This window comes from Rhea americana, unplaced genomic scaffold, assembly GCF_003343005.1.
Source record: "Rhea americana isolate MKP2758 unplaced genomic scaffold, rheAme1 scaffold_3, whole genome shotgun sequence".
Classification (NCBI taxonomy): domain Eukaryota; kingdom Metazoa; phylum Chordata; class Aves; order Rheiformes; family Rheidae; genus Rhea; species Rhea americana.
In genome coordinates this window covers 13,345,514-13,363,064 of record NW_028186423.1, presented here as the reverse complement: position 1 = coordinate 13,363,064, position 17,551 = coordinate 13,345,514, and the positions used below count along the sequence as shown (strand labels likewise).

The 17,551-nt window shown below is 38.4% G+C and overlaps 1 protein-coding gene across 1 annotated transcript in view; it reads right to left on the bottom strand.

The window, feature by feature from the left end:
• Positions 1-15,306, bottom strand: part of SCEL (sciellin) — an 80,093-nt gene extending 64,787 nt beyond the window's left edge. The window contains exon 1 of the mRNA XM_085309533.1: positions 14,408-15,306. The gene's annotated coding sequence lies outside the window, so the exon portion shown is untranslated. The remainder of the gene's footprint in view (positions 1-14,407) is intronic.
• Positions 15,307-17,551: the final 2,245 nt, after the last annotated feature.

Genomic DNA, 17,551 nt, shown 5'->3' with positions numbered 1-17,551 from the left:
TCTGCTTTCCCTAAGCATCTGCTTTTGGCTGTTATCGGAGACAGAGSATTGGCCTAATAGACCTTTGGGCTGACCAAGGACTGCCTCTCCTGTTATGCCCCTGTGTGAAAAATTGTATAGTGTACATAAATAAAATATTGCATTAAAATTGATATCTGATGTGAAATCAGTTTCCTAATTCATTGATGCTAACGTAAACAATTAGCAATAAAATCAAGCTGGTACCAAATTTATGTATAATATTGTTGCTTTAATTGTTAAAGAYAGTCTCCTTAGCGAAGGAGCTGGTTGAGAGTCATTCAGCGTAACCATTTTAGTTTATTGGAAATTTTTTTCTTCTTTAGTTGGATGGCGAATGTTTAAGACCCTTTCCKTATTAATATATACCTTTGTGGTCAAATAAAGTAGCTCATCCTTTCAAAGAACAGATAAAATAACAAGGCAGATTTGTGATACATGTTGAAATGTAGGTCATCTGATGGAGTGAAATAGAAAATGATAGCACAGAAATAGTGTCTTCCTTCCAAGTTCCCCTCCCAGCTTCTCCAGAGAAGAATTTTGCTGTCTTAACATCCTTCCTTGCCCACAGAYATAGAAGGATTAATAGCATTTTCTAGGAGTTGAAGTACAGGTGCAGATTTCAATCATGAACAGAACTATGTAAAAGAAAGGACAATAAATTGGACTGAGAACCTGAAGAACCAACTGAACTCTCTTCTTAATTTTACAGAATTCCTGTTCTACGATATAAACTGGCCAATAACTGTTGCAGTTATGAGGAAGCTAATATATTTTAAATATCAACTTCTCCTTCCTTTTTATTATGAATAAATTATATTCCTCTGAATAGCTGCTTTCAAAATTGTAAGTATTTTGGAAAGAGAGTTGATAGAAACACCGTTCAAATGAGCTCCAATGTTCAGTACACCAAGAATTTTTCTGGAATTTTTTAAGTATTGTTGTGGTTGTTACTTTTTTAGTGCAATGAGAACAAAATCTCTCTTGTGTTTTAAAYCTAGACTATAAAACAGGATGATTTCAAAGTAATTTGGGTGACATTAAAAGAGGAAAGAATCAGGTCAGGTCAGAGTAGTTATAATTATCTGAACTTAATCATGGAGTCCCAGATCAGYTCCTGAAGTTCCAGATCCTGCCATCATACTGTTGTAGCATACCATGAAGAAGCCAATAATTTCAAGTGAAGGTTGCTCTGGATCCCTGTGCAACTTGAGAAAACTAAATGTCAGTTAATATCTAAGTAAATAATCCAAATTCTAGTTAATGAAAGGAGAAGCCAAACTGATGACAGTTATTTTCAAACACTTGTGTTTTCAGAGCAGGGCAAAACTTTCTATTAAGGGCATTAGTCAATAAAAAAGCTAGCCTACATCAAAAGTCAGGYACTTAGTTCTACATTTGTCACCTAAGATCCCCTAATGTAATTCATCTCACTCTAATGTGGATGACTAAAGTAGGTCAGAGCACTGAGCTCTAAAAGTGACTGTTTCTTTCCACTGTCTTGCAAGGGAACYTAAGATGACAAGGCAGATGTAGGCACCCGTGTTGTAAACACCTTGACAGGCCCAATGAATCCCGTGTAATGAAAGGGTTTCAAATAAAAATTTTTCTCTTGTAGAAAGCAAACTAAAAACAAGTATGCAAAAAAAGTTTTTTCCCTATTTCTGGCCAAAATTCAAGTTGCAAAGTTCATTCCGCAGCCTCCAAAGTACAGTACTATACCTCTTTGGCAATCAAACTATATCTTTTGTGATGCATGGTAGAAAATTCCTTCCCTGCTACACTGTGGCCTCTTACATAGAAAGTGTGACAAGGAAACTATGATCTGGCCATGTGGGAGTCTGACCCACACAGAAATAACAAGGTGAGAGGCCATACGTTACAATTCCTTTAAGGCACTCCCAGAAGCATTTCCCATAATCAAAATTGTCAGTTTTCAGGCAAAAGCCTTTATGAGATTTTTTTTTTTTTTTAACTACTAATGTCTTTTCTAGATACTGAATCTTCTGGTGCTAAAAATAATTAAGAATGTTTAATTATATACTCACAACCATAGACAGAAAAATGTTCTGGATTGAAGGAAGAGTACATTACTTAAAACAACTGTGATATGAGTTAATCGGTGAATATTAAAGCAGTACTTTCAAAATATATAGCAGCAAAGTATTTGTAATTAGCAAGTATAATACAGCTAAGTAGCCTTGGCTAATCTGTTTGGATAAGACCAACATTTCCAAACTTCTAAAGTGGTTGCTAAAGTGAAATACCCCAAATTTGCCAGATTTAGACATCTAACCAAAGGCAGAGAAGTCAGATGCCAGTAACTGATGTCAACAAAAATTTTCCATGCATACTTCAGAGTGGAACTTAAGGTTTTTTAAACGTTGCAGTTCATTAAAACTGTTACTAGGCTAGCTATTTTCACATAGTTTAAAGAAGACAAGAAGCATCAAGAGTTCCCTAAGGAAGCTACAGTGAAAATACAGACAGGAAATACAGACAGATGACATGCTCTACTCCGGTCTGAGCGGTAGCCCTTTGTGGAAGTAATACAACACACATATGCTGAAAAAGCCTTGCTAAAAGCAGGGATTAGTTAGGCAACAGTTAGGATGCAGGAAAAAATACTCTTTATGGAGCAGTAAAGTTTTATTCTAGAAGTTCCCAGGGTGTGCTGTGATCTTGGCACACACTCCCCCAAAGCTGGCTCCTGTAGCTGTGGCTGGTAGTAAAAAAAGAGAATAGGACAGACCTAAGAAAGGCTGCTTGTATGTGAAATCTGTCAAACTGATTTGCTCGGGGACTTTTTATTTTGTGTATGTCTTGGGCCTCAGCACCTGTGCAGGTCTGCACCACTGCATTCCTCATTGCTCGTAAGAAGGGGGAGAAGGCAAGAAACCCAGAAATCACTGTGCTTTTCTGGCATTTGCTTGCCTTTCATCCCTACATACAGAAGGAAAAAGTCCTTCCATTCCTGGAAGGACTGTGTCAGATCTTTCTGGATTTGAACCCTCTAGCTATAACCACAGCAATACTTGAATTTACAAACTTTGATTTCCTAGCTGTAGTTAACTATATTCACTCAGTTCAGATGTCTGAGCTGCAGACAAACCAGTATAAATAGGGCTTGACCTCTTCTATGGATCAGTGAGCCAAACCTCGACAGTATTATGCCTAAATCAGAGTCTTAGAATTCTTTGCCTTTTTCTTAATTTTCATTTTCAAATGTGTAATTCTGCTCCAGAGAATCTGAAGCCTTTAGCCTTATAGTAATTTTACAATTTTAGATGGAATCAGAAAGCTCCAAGTCAGCCAACAGTACTGTAGCTTAATTATATGACCAGGTTGGGTGTGTGTTAAAATAGCTACCACATACAGGAGGATAAATTGCCGGGTTTGGTTTTTCTTGATTTACAAGTTGCTATAAGAGGTGCGTGTTCCCAGGGAGTGGTGAAAAGTAGGGGTGTGTTAAACAGGTTTAAGTACATTTTAAAGAGGCACTGTCATGTTTGAGACGTAGATTTGGTGTACTTCCTCCTTCCTTCCAAGTAACATTTTCTATTTCTGCAGCTAGAAAAACAGCTGAGCTTCACTCCGCCTCTCTGTTTAAGTGATGCCACAAAATCCCATGTAGCAGTATGTGTCACACTGATCTCTCTCTCTCTTTCTTTCTCTCTCCTTCACCCCCCCCCCTTTTTTTTTCTAGATTGCTAGCAGGCAGGAATTGAAACTGCCAAAACTGCTCTTTGCACTTGTTGGAGAGCAGAATTGACTTGCCATTGAATCAAGCCAGTAAAATCTTATGGTTGTCTGTAAAAATAGCTATAGTGAGGACAAAAAGCTCTTAAATCAAACTACTCAGAGGTATGCAGACGTTATTTGCTAGTGTTCCTRAAGCCATCACTCTAGCATCTGAAATACCCCAATCTGGAGCCTAGATTRCAAATTCCCAGGAAATCTGCAAAAATCACATGATTATGTGTCTGGATTTTTTAGTTTTTCTGAAGTTTTGCCTGGAGAACAGGCATCATATCAAAGTTTTTCTATACATAGCATTGGCCTTGAGCCAATGAGTGTTTTTCTACTTCTAGGCAAAGACCTCTACTGGAACTAAGAATAATTTCCATTGGAAATGAGTGCAGTCTTTCTTAAATGGCTTTCACAAGGAATGACTGGAATATCGATTTCAAATCCTTGCCTAGCATAGGAGAAGGGAATTAGCAGAGCCCAAAGCTGAGGCTGCCTATGTCACAAATAACACTAATGTCTTCATTTGGAAGGATTAAACCTCACTTTCTAGGGAACATTAAAAAATCACCTTCCTTCTCACTCTGCTGGTAAATATCCTACATTTTAGATCTTTGCAATGGCATTATACTACAATACCACTTACAGTTGTACCTGACTCTCTGTATAATACAAACATTACACACCTAAATATCCAGTGTTATTTGAGAAAATACATTTTTTGCATTCTACCTTCCAAAAATAATGAGTGAGCACCATGATACACACAAAAATCAGACCAAMACGTGATTCATTATAAAAGCACAGTGGGGATGTGACTTGAGAGTGCTATTATTTGGGAGAAACAGAACAGATGGAGCCTGAAGTTTGGAAATACGTMGCAAAGTAACTGAAAAGGAATGAAGAGGATGTCAAAAAGAAAACTTTAGCAAGCAGAAAATGACCTAGAAGGATGAAGACAGTCTGTTCTCATATACTGACAATACAAATCCTACAGAGTCATGATCATGGGGGGTTTCAGGAACTGGAGTCTTATATATATAAAGATTTATGTCCTCTATTGTTTTTAAGTAGTGATAAAAGAAGTGTTTTATATATATATAAAAGGAMAATTATTTTCCTAGATAATTTGAGATTTTCCTATAATCTCAAAAAATGCAATCAAATAAAGGAGAGCGAGGATGAGCAGTGACGTTGTATGAGAATTATGTCAGGAACAATGTGTGGCATGTTAGCTGTTCCTTCCACATGACTTGTAAACTGAAGAGATTAACAGCCAAATTATCGTGCAGAAGGAGCAAACACATCCAGGCAAACACATAGGCCAAGAAAGGCTGGTTGTTCAGCTGAAAGAGATGAGYTGAGGGATATGAAGGGATATGGCCACAAACAAGCAATCCTTGGAGTTTCATGCAGAAGGCCAAGTTCAGTAATAACCTCTTGGTACAATTTTTCTCAGGCTTTCCTAAAATGGGCCTCCTGAACACTCAAAGGTGTATCCGCAGTGACTGTCCATTCAAAAATACCACACAGATGTTCTTCAATATCTCTGTCACTTATCTAWCTGTACTGTGCAGTGATCCAGTAAATAGGTGTGACAGTAAGTTTTGTAGTTAACAACAAGGGTGCAATTTCATTATCAGTTTAAACTGATCTAAAACTACACTACCACCAAAAGGAGCAGTGAGCAGTTCTCCTTCCCTGTCCTGCCCCGGCCATGCTCTCCCACTACTTCCTTAGACTGCACAGTCAGATCTGTAAACTGATCCACCTCACTGCCTGTCTTGTGATCAACAGGACTGAAACAAAGCATAGGGCAAAAAAGAGAGATACTACCACCCTTAAGTGGTAGTGTGCTATAAGGTGGGTTCACACCAACCATGYGACCAGTGCCAAAAACTGGCATCTTAATTTAGCAACTGCTGAAAAAAAAAGGACAGTTCACACCTCAGAATTACTATCTACTCTGTAAATTCAGGTATGTCATTACTAGTCATAGCTCTTCTTTAGAGTATTTTCCCATGCCCTAACAGATACAGAGTTTTTAATACAAGAGAAATGTCCCACAGGATTTCAATTAGAAAGACTTGCCAACACTTGCAGTGAACCATTTATGGTCTTTCAGAGGTATATCCTAAGTTCACTGATGTACTGTACTAGCTCTCCTCTCATCTACAAGTCACACCATGTTGAAATCCTCACATGTATACATATGACAAAATCTATGTAAACATCAGCATTTGCCAAGTATTACCCATACATCTCCTTTTCTATTTGGAAGAAATTTTGCTGATTTCAAAATTTGTTTTGATATTAGTGATCTTTGATATCTGCCAGGAATTACTGAGAAGGGCAAAACTTGATGATGGGATTTGAACCGGGGGAACCATTATCAATTTAGTTGTTAATGAAGTCATCTGACATCCAAAGTAATCAACAATGTAAAAATGAGAGCGCTGTAATTTTCTCATGTTTCCCTACACATGAAGACAAACTTTAAACAAATAATAAAAACAATTCAACCATCTAAAGCATGACCTTCCTTCCTCTTACAATGAGTGACAATTTCTCTTCTCCCTTAGTTGTATGTACACTGTATAAATTGTTATTTCCACCTAGGAAGACCAAGCCAAAATTAATAACTTCGAAAAGTAATCTACACTCTCTGTAATTATGTGCATTTTCTCTTCCTGGGACATTACTAACATCTTTCCTTCCTTWTTTTTCCTCCTATCCTTGCCACATCCTGTGTCTGACAACTATGGTAGAGATTAAGGGCTTTCTTGAATTCCTAGTGTAATAACAAACAARAAGGAAGGAGATAATCATACAAACATTGGCAACTCTATTATTATGAAGTCAGTGAAATGTCAACTATCTCCACTTCTGCCTTATAATTAATTTATTATAATTACTGTAATGTACTGATTTAGTTCCATTCCTTAGTTGAAGCAGAGGTTACTATAGAGATGTCTGCAGGCAGAAAGAATAGTACAAACTAAAACATGAAATTCATACACAAGAGGATTTTTAAAACTAAATAAAAATGTGTGTGAGAAGCAAAGAGGATGAGCATAATAAGCAGACATATTAAATGATCACAGCTCTCCCTCCTGCATCAAATTGTATTTAAAGATTTTCAGTTTTACCTGAGTAAGGGCTAAAACTGTTAGTCTATGAGAAACATCCAAGCAAGTCCGAATACACAGGCACAGTACTTCCTAAGCAGTAGTAGTACTGCCATAGAAAAAATACATAACAGTTTTGATTTATTCAACAAGGTGCAAAATATGCATCCAGGCAAGCGTAATATGACCAACCAGTAGAAGCAGACATCACAAATGAGAGAAACTTTAACCATTATTTTGTAAATTTTCTTTACACAGTAAATTTCATGCTTGTGAAAATTAAATATTGGTTTACTGAGCTTAATTAGGGTCATGTACAAAATTTATGTTCCAGATGACAAGTTTTCTCTGTAGCTCTCACGAGCAGTGTGCCGTACAAACAGGAGGAGTCCCAGCTCCCGTGGGCTGCTTGTACAGATCTCTGAAAACAGTGTGACAGTGTATCTTTTGTATTACATTCTCTTTAATTTCTATTTAAAAGTGATCCTTAATCAGTTTTTGAAACAAAGACAGTTGTTACCAATGGAATGGCAATCTGGAAGGACAGATCCAAATGGATCTGTCAAATCCATTGTGGAATAAATCTGGTAAACACAGATGGACAGAGCTCAGAATAAGGCTCCTGCAGGCCAGATGTGAGACTTTCCCTGCCCAAAATATGTTTGTATTGAAAACGTTTATGTGTCGCTATAAAGGCATCTCCCTGCATGCTCCTTGCAGACACCTTGCATGTTCCTGCCCCATCTGACCTTCCCTGAACTGCTCTGATGTCCTTGCTGAGACCTTGATAAATTCTCCGTGTAAATCCAAGGTCAAACTCAGGACTAAGACTAAGGATGAACAAAATTCTGAAATCACAGGATCGAGTGTAAGGGGTTTCCCTTGACAAACAAAGGCTTAGCTTTGACAGCAGGTAGGGGTTTTCAGTACACTTGCTTAGGCTCATCCAGATATTAATTCTTACGGGTCTCAGGCTGGGGCTCTACACYTGCCTCCCAGCCCGGTGCAGTACCACTGCATCACAGCAGCTGTTACATGTTGGTACACTGAGGCTTCAAGATGAGCAAGGAGCACACTAGAAAGCRTTTGCTGTAGTTCAGCATCACTCAATACAATAGACAGAAAAGTCTGGGAAGGGTTTATTCATTATTTCTGGCATCACAAGATTAGTCTTCAGCAGGCTGCTTGCAGTGTGTGAATAGCTTTATTATCTTCATGGTACAGGGTGGGCAGTGCCCCAATTTCTGCTGCAGCTCCTTGCACCCTCCTCCAAGGCATCTGACTCTGAGCTCTGTCGGAAACAAATTACTAGGCTGGATGGTGTGGGGGTCTGATCTAGTATGTCTGTTCCTCTGTAATGGAAAGTATTAAAACCAGCACATTAATCAAAAGTACCTTTCTTTCTACCATCCTTCACAGTAGACAGGAGTGATTCAAAACATGGTATTGGTATAAAAATGTTACAAAAGTCAAAGTCAGCTTCATCCTCACTTTTAACTCCAGTAATTGATTTAATTTTCACAGTATCGCCCATAAAACATGAATAATTTCATCCCAATCCTCATTAGCTCAAAAATCACAGAGCACAACAATTTACACATATCTAAAGAGGAAACACAGGGCTTTTTTAATTTACTCACAGTCAATTAAGTATTTGTATAAATACAATCCTCCAAAGAAATCTGGTGGGTTTTTTTGTTTTTTTTTTTGTTTTGTTTTGTTTTGTTTTTGCCAAAAGCAGTTCCTTGAAGGATGATGCGGTAAGAAATAGTCCACATATTATTATAAATAATATATTAGAGGTGAACATAAGCTTTTAATTACAGCAGGTATTTTTAAGGCTTCCCATTCTTTCAAAAATCATTTATTCTGCCTGCACTAGTTTATAATTGGAATTAAATACTGACAGTACTTTGTTTCTCCTTTAAAAAAGTCCCACCTTCTTTCCTTTGGAAGGTCGCTGCCTCAGTCCCACTGCCGAATGTAACATAAAGGCTGAGGTTAACCTCATCCAATGAGGTCACTATGGAGAATAAAACAGCTCCTCGCTATACCACGATCCAAAAGAAAAGCAGTTGTTCCAGGATGGGTGGGATTACCCCACAGATCCCACCCACAGGCCTCTTCGGAGGCTGCCTTCTGTAGTGCATCCATTGACCCCCTCCCTAAAGTGACTTATSTGTCCTGCTGGATGATTTTGCTGTAGGGCTCAAAATGAAGCAAATCCTTGCTTCAACATTTGGGTAGTAGAAACTGGTCTAGATTTGAGCCATTCTGTAGCTCAGAGTTCACAGTAATGCTCACAGTGATAAAAATAATTCAATGTTTTAACAATGTTTTAACAGAGTCCAAGCTCTGGTAGAAAACTGTTGACTTGCAGAGTCTTACATGTTTACTCTTTCAAAAGTCTAAACAAATTGTTCTGTTAMTCTCACTGTGAGCAGTCTGTAAATCAAAACAGAAACAGATTTCAGTAGAAAGGGCTTTTTCATATAAAGCTATGATGTTGGGACATCATTTGTCAAATATAGAAAAAARACTGGCTAGTAAAATGGAATGTATATCCAAAGTGGCAACTCTGAAAATCTCAGCCCACCTCTTGCCTATCCCTAGAACAATGTAAATTCCATAGACAAATCATTTTATTCAGAGTTCTCCAGCCACATACATGTATACCTCTGTGTGTGTATGCCTGGTTTGGAGCAAGCACCTTCATGCCTAGCTTACACCTAAGCTGGGTAAGGAGCATCCAGAGATTACGCTTATACTCCCCTGAGGAACACCTGCAAAGAGTTCAGTGCAATAGATGTTTTCAGGGGATGCCTAACCCAGCAGCCAATGATGGACACTTCATAAAATAGAATTGCTGCAGATCCTTTCTTTTAAAACAGAGGTGGAGAAGAGGGTGAACACAGCTGTGCTGCCTGCATCTAATAGACCACTAGTTAGTATACTGGAAGTGGAAGATTTGAAGGATCAAGAAACTGCAAGTTAGAGATAGTATAGTTTCTTGTTCTGGGCATTATCTCATTTCTATCTTCCATCCTCTTCCACATCTAAAGATGGAGTGGAAGAGAAAAACAGGCGTTGAAGTCTTTTTCCTAAAGGAAACTTCAAAATTACAAATCTTGAAGGCAGGAGACTCTGCCTCCCTACAAATCAGAAGCTGGAAAAATAGTCATCCTGAATTTTTCAGATGATGGCTATGGTGCAACTAGGAGTTATTTAGATATTTTGTTCTGTTTACAAGAACAGCTGAATAAACAGAGTTGCTCTATCTAGATTTTTCTAAAAAATACATGAATTAAAAAATTTGTATAAGAATAGATAACCCTTTACAAAGTATGAGACTGAGGCCCAATTTATTTTTTCTTAGAACCTGAAAGCAATTTAAAATATCCTTTGCATATAAAAATATCCCTTCCTTTAGCTCAGGAAGTGTGGATTAGATGAGTGGACAGTGAGATGGATTGAGAAGTGGCTGAAAGGCAGGGCTCAGAGAGTTGTCATCAGTAGCACAGAGTCTAGTTGGAGGCCTGTGGCTAGTGGCGTCTGCCAGGGCTCAGTACTGGGTCCCATCCTGTTCARCTGCTTCATCAATGACCTGGATGAGGGGACRGAGTGCCTCCTCAGCAAGTTTGCTGATGATACCAAGCTGGGAGGAGTGGCTGACACACCTGAGGGCTGTGCTGCCATTCAGAGAGACCTGGACAGGCTGGAGRGCTGGGYRGAGAGGAACCTCCTGAGGTTCCACAAGGGCAAGTGCAGAGTCCTGCACCTAGGGAAAAATAACCCCAGGTACCAGTACAAGCTGGGGGCTGGCCTTCTGGAGAGAAGCTTTGCAAAGAAGGACCTGGGGGTGCTGGTGGATAACAAGTTGACCATGAGCCAGCAATGTGCCCTTGTGGCCAAGAAGGCCAATGGTCTCCTGGGGGTACGTTAGGAGGAATGTTGCCAGCAGGTAGAGGGAGGTGATCCTGCCCCTCTCCTCAGCCCTGGGGAGGCCTCATCTCGAGTGCTGTGTCCAGTTCTGGGCTCCCCAGGGCAAGAGAGACATGGAGCTACTGGAGAGAGTCTAGCGTAGGGCTACGAAGATGATCAGAGGGCTGGAGCATCGGCCCTATGAGGAAAGGCTGCGAGAGCTGGGCCTGTTTAGCCTAGAGAATAAAAGACTGTGAGGGGATCTTATCAATGTATCTGAAGGGAGGGTGTCAAGTGAACAGGGCTTTTCAATAGTCCTATCCGACAGGACTAGAGGCAACGGGCAAAAACTGAAACCACAGAAAGTTCCGCCTGAATATGAGGAGGAATTTCTTTACTGTGACAGTGTCAGAGCACTGGCCCAGGTTGCCCAGAGAGGTTGTGGAGTCTCCTTCTCTGGAGATATTCAGAACCTGCCTGGATGAGGCACCATGTGGATGGATGCGCCTGGTCCCTTCCAACCTTACCGATTCTGTGATTCTGTGATTCTGTGCATGTCTATAAGTGCATTGTATCTGTTCATAAGCTTCCTGCTGCTTTTCACAACATAGCATACTACCCACAAGATGTGGGTCTTCTAGCTGCACTGTAGTCAGCCTGCTGAAAAACCCGTTTTCCTCATCTTTTTTTTTTTTTTTTTTTTCCATTCCTGCAGCACAGTGGAGCTTTTGAGGCCTCCAGTTTCTTGTACTAAAACATTATGGTTATTATAAAGTGAGAAAATAGCTTGAGACATATGAGGAGAGAGTGTCCAGCTGAGTGCACCTGGAAGCCTCCAGGTGGTTTCAGTGACCCCTTCTGGACTTCACCTTCAGCACACCATTGCCTGTGAGAGTAGTGAGTGCCTCTTTGTGACCGTGGTGCATCTTTTATGTTCATCCATGTTCATCTGTCCTCAGTTAGCAATAGAAATTACACAAAAACTAGATCCACAAGAAAATAATTCTAAAAATATTCAAACCAAATAACTGATGTCCTTCTCATTTCTTTACAGCTCATGCAGCAAATACCAAAGTAGATAGTTGACGGCCCGCAGTCTAGGAGATGATGCAAATACTTTCCTATAAAAGAAATATTTAATTTTACTACATCCATTTGTTTATTTACAAGGCAGATTCCAGCAAAACTGCGACCAATATGGATTTACAAATATCAGTTCTAGAACATACTTACAGTTTCATGTAATTTGCAGTTTGAGCACTAGGTGGAAATAGAGCAAAGAAAATAAGATTTGTTATCACAATACCTGCTACACAGCAAATGGAAGCGCTTTCTCCAATACACATTACAGAAATCCCAGAAGGGAGAAATGGCAGCTCATTTCATTGGGGACCTCTAACACTCTCATTTCTTGTGCACAAGCAGAAGGGAAATTAATCTCCCTAGACTTCTTAAATTTGAGTTTTGATCATCTTTCCTTGCTGGTTTGTTTGAAATTTGGGGATACATGTATTCGCAGTGCTCCTATATTTTTCTATTTGATTATTGCTCAAGTATTTCAGTGGAAATTCCTGAATTGGACAGGTAAGAATTTTTCCTCTATTGTTTTTGCAGTTTCRTATAACTTGAGACTGAATGTAAACYAGACTGTGCTGATTTTGGCTATTTCTGTTGGATTATCATAGATTATAAACAAATGAAATTTTGAAAACAGAAATTAATGCTTTGCTTTCACTTCATGGTTATGTAACAAGAAAAACACAGCTAGAAAGGAGACACCCTGATTTTAACCCTTCCTGTAACAGAGTTCTAGAAACCTCCTTATTACAATGTCCAAATTCCTTAGCTCAAGAAAGAGAAGTGAAAYGGTACTTAGCTTAGGTTATATCTTTTAGCTATTTGGTCGCTTGTGGAAAACTTGGCTTAGAAAAATCCATTTGCAGAATGCAACTGTATGCAAAAGTCCATAGAAATAACCAGGAATGATGGTGCAGCTCACTGGAAACCGCAAAACATACCTGAGCTGCACAACAGCAGTGCCAGTCCTAGCACGCATGGACAGGACGCTTGCGCGTTCTCTTATTTCCAATAAATGACCAGCCTTAGTGTAAGATTGTTGTCTTGTTGAAAGAATACATCTATGATTTACAAGACCTAAAAAGATATTGGCCTAATGAGCCCCTCACCCCTTTCAATACTGTTTGAAGGGCTTGAAAGGCCTGGGTTAAGAAGCTGGTAAGGGGCACATAGCATGTATGAAGGAGTCCTTCTAGTTTATTTATGGTTCTTGACATGCTGGTTATTTTGTGATTTGTGTCCTGTTTGTATGCAGAATGAATACGTAACAACTCAAAAGGTTTCCGGCAATATTTTCACATCTTCCAAATTATACTTATTTTTTAATGAATACTCTGTTAGTCAACAATAACTATCTCTGTTTCATTCTGCAAGTTTACCCAAGTTCTGCCTCTTTGCCTACCTCCTAACACAGTAACAGCATACAGAAGGCAGAATTCGCATTGCAGATCAGTTTTACAAACCGTTTGCAGATTTCGACTGCCTGAGGTGACTTAGTCAATTGGCTCAGATACCAGTCTAAGCATTCATACTGGTGGAATGCAAGTCAAAAATCTTAACTGAACTTCAAACTTGTTCAAGCTTGGTGAATAACTGAACCTATTGTTCCGAATTCAAGTGAATAAAACCCTCTGTCTACTGGGTATTTCAAATCAACRTGTTAGATTAAGTACTTTTGAATATGTTTTCTAAATTCTGCAGGAACAAATGCTAACCTAAACTCAAAGAGCAAAAATGAAGTAGGTGCCTCAGACCTACCATTCCCATTTGTAATGAAAGTTTGTTTGTAATGGCTGCAAGGAAGCTTAGGGCAAGATATAAATCTAATTATAAAATTAAAACTTCTGCTATGGAAGAGTTTTGAGGAAGTCGGTGCAGATGCCCTTGAATTAATCCTGCCAGTGGGATATTATGCATTTCCTCAAAGCTTTTTAAAAATTAACATAAACTAACAGAACACACAGTATCTGGACAGAGTTAGTTATTTCGGCACATGTTAAATAGCATGAAAAGCTCACTGTGATRCAACAAAAAGATGTCAGGCATCTTTCACTTCTCAGGTAATGAACTCCTAAATAAAATATATTTATGGTTAAAGGAAGAATGTCTAGATGCCTTTCAGAAATGAGGTTCCTGTGTATATTCAACTCACCTCCACTTGAAAAAGTGACAGAAGATGCTGGCGTGTCTGCTGTTTGTCCTACTATTCTACCTCTGCTAACTGTGTTCAAGCTGGATTTTGTATCAATGGGAATTTTGAGTCTAGTTACATGACTGAACAGTTTCTTGAGGCCAGCTTAAAGAAGCAATGTATTAATGCCGAGGCGAGAAGAGAAAAGTTTTCTTGATAATCAGAGCCTAGATTACATATGGCAGGCGTGAAAGGGGAAACACTACTTGTAAATTCATCAGAGGTTATATGGAAAAAATTGAAAGTCAAATACATTTTTTTTTCCTGAAATTAAACAGCATTTCAAAGTTCCTCAGACAAGCTTATTGCTATAACATGGACTTACCAGTTTTGGCACAGAGGAGTGTAGCTAGGGAGAGCTTTCCAGTTGCGAGCACTTTCACTGCTTATAATTTTGCTGAAGAGAGGACACCAATGCGCCTCAAATTCCTGTTTCCTATAGCTAAAATCTCCTTCCACAAAGACTCAAGTTTCTGGTTAAAGTAGACTGAAAGTTTGTCTCTGCTGTTACCTGTTTTTGGTGGTTGGCAGTTGCTGTCGGTGACTGGAAGTATTACTAGGAGCAGTTTTGGCTTTGATTGAGATAGCTATGAGTCAACATATGGGATAAATTCAGACATGCCCAGCTTTCCTCTTGCTCTGTAAACAATCTGATGCAGAAATTTGATTTGGATGAGCTTTAAATGCAATAAACACAAAGGCTGTCCTTCATGCTGAATCCAATAGGCATGTGACACCAGGCTTTTCTTTTTTTCTTTCTTTCTTTCTTTCTTTTTTTTTTTTTTAGCACTTTCAATCACAGTAACTTCCTTGCCTGCGAGGTCACATCTGAGTGATAGGCATCAAGAGTAAAAACCYGGCTGTACTAATGCCAGGAGTAAAATCCCATCAGTCTCAACAGAATAATGACGTCATCCCAAGACATTGCAGTGCTTTGGAGGAGGCTTCCCACGGAGCCTAGTTTCTCCCTCTCCATCTTACTCTTCTGGCAGCTTCTTTGCATTCTTCTCCCATTCTTTTCTCCAACCAATGTCGTCTACCAGGAAACCCCCTTTCACAAATTTCCCTACCTTGTTTCCATTGTCCCCTCAAAAAGGCTGCCTTTGTATTCAAGTTTGTTTTGATGAAGATAAATTCCAGCTAATAATCTGAGATTTTTACAYCCTAAATTTTTTTTTGAAGCTGAATAGCTGCATTGAAGCAACAGTCATTCAGCTGCATTCTCTGTGTTGCACATTGCAGGGTAGCAATTTGCTTTCCCAGGTTAATATCACACATTACTAGAGTCTTGGCACTGAAAAATCTCTTCTGTAAATAGACAGTATAATAAGCAGATACCTAGCAGGATTCTGCATCCTCTCACGTTACACAACTAATTGCTTACATAAAACTGGAATTTCATATGTAAAATGTCAGAGGAATGTATTCAATAGACAAACTGGAGTTCTGTTGTTGAGCAGAACATCAAGAATCTTATGTTTCCAAGTTTCTTACTCATATGGAAATAAGCTGAGGCTAAACAGAAGAAGACATATAGTCATGTGCTTTGTCAGGCAAAGCCTAAACCTACTCTCTCCAGTAAACAGAGCAAACAGAAATAAACACATTTTGCAGAGTATTTTTAAGAAAATCTAAAGAGAAATGAAGATAACGGAATTAAAGAAAAAAAGAAGCTTGATTTCCATGAAGTCAAGATTTCACCATGAATGGTTATTTATAGCACTTGCTCATTCACTAATGAGTCTACAATTTTTGTCCCTATAATATCATAGAATCAAAAATTAAAATCACAAAAGGAAACACTTTGATCATTAGTCTGACATCTTATAGAATAGAGGCCATTGAACTGCCCTGATTTTTGTTTATATTAGAAAATATTTTTTCAGACAATGCTGATAATATAATTTATCAGACAGTGATGTATAGATTCTGCTTTCTTGCAGATAATAGAAAACTGAATCTTTGCAGAAATGCTTTATCTGTAATACAGTTATTTGCAGAATTTGTATGCAGGGCATAACAAAATTTTCTCATTACTCAATTTGATGGTCAAATTGGCAGGACATAGAAGAATCTTGAAATGGTCCTCAGATCATTTTCTATCATCCTTGCACACTGTAAAATTTATTTGCCATCTGATCCTTGAGTAAACAGCTATAAAGTAACCTCTCCCTTAGTTGTCAAGAAGTTTGACAGCCCTTGATTAAAACATAAGCATCTTAGATGCAGTGCTGCTGCCTCTAGGATACTTTTAGAAGTAAAGGCCTTATCTAAAGCCAAAAATAGTTTATCTGTGTTGTTTGCTTAGCTTTTGGAGGCTGGACCATATTTCATATCTAAAAGGTACTGGAAGTAGTTATTATGAGTGCGGCATACAGAGATGCATACATGCATCCACATTCTAGAAAAACACAGAAAACACCACTTATATATTAATGTATTAGGTCAGTACAGTAATTTTCTATCAAAATAATTCATAACTAGAAATACCTTAGAGTTTTTAGCATAGCTGATCATAAAATTGTAGTGAATACTTCAGTAACATTTCTTCATATGTAAGATAAGTAGCAGCATTTGACTAAGACAACACACTTAGAGATATCTATTTAATGTCAGTCTACTATGACTGTAATTTTACAAAGTGTCCACTGCCTACCAGACTGTGATTCTTGGGTAGTGATTCAGGACATTTTCATTTTATAACACCAGTCCTCCATCACCCCATCAAGACCTTTGGTTCAACACCCTTTGCAAAATGGCAGAAGTTCAAGAATACATCCAGGAGTGGAAAGCTTAGAGCGCGCACAGTCACTAACAAGTATTATCATGCACTCAAAATAATTGCTACTAAAAAAAGCTAGCAGCTATCAAGYAACATTTTAATCTTAATTCATAATAACTATAGTATATTAAAAAAGAAAAAAAACAAACCTTTTGCTGTAATTTCCAACTGGTGCCACTTAAAAAGTATTTTCCTTGCAAAGCTGGAATGAAGAGGACTATTAAACTATTCTTACTAGTGTTTCCTCAAAATATAGAGCACTGAGGAAATCACAACACATTCAGTTACAAGCAGACACAGGCTTTTTTTCATTTTATAGAACAACACTCTAAAAATCAAGTTGGATTTTGATTGATAACACAGATCTGCTTATAACTAATTGTTTTAAATCTAAGCCTATTTTGCATGTGAAAAATGAAATCTTGCCTTCCTACATGTGCTGTACAGAAGCGGGTGACATATCTTAAGAATGCTTTCAGTTCACAGTGTTTTGTGTTAACCTACTGCACTGTATTTTCTATGACTCTAGAGAAGCCTCAACTCAAATTTTAGGGAAGCATTGTACATGTGTATCTGTATATATTGACATAGATTGCTTTTGTTTTTAAATAAAGAACTCTCAAACTCAGATGGTCCTACAATGAAATATGGACATGTGGTCCTTTAATACCTTCATAGAGAAAAATG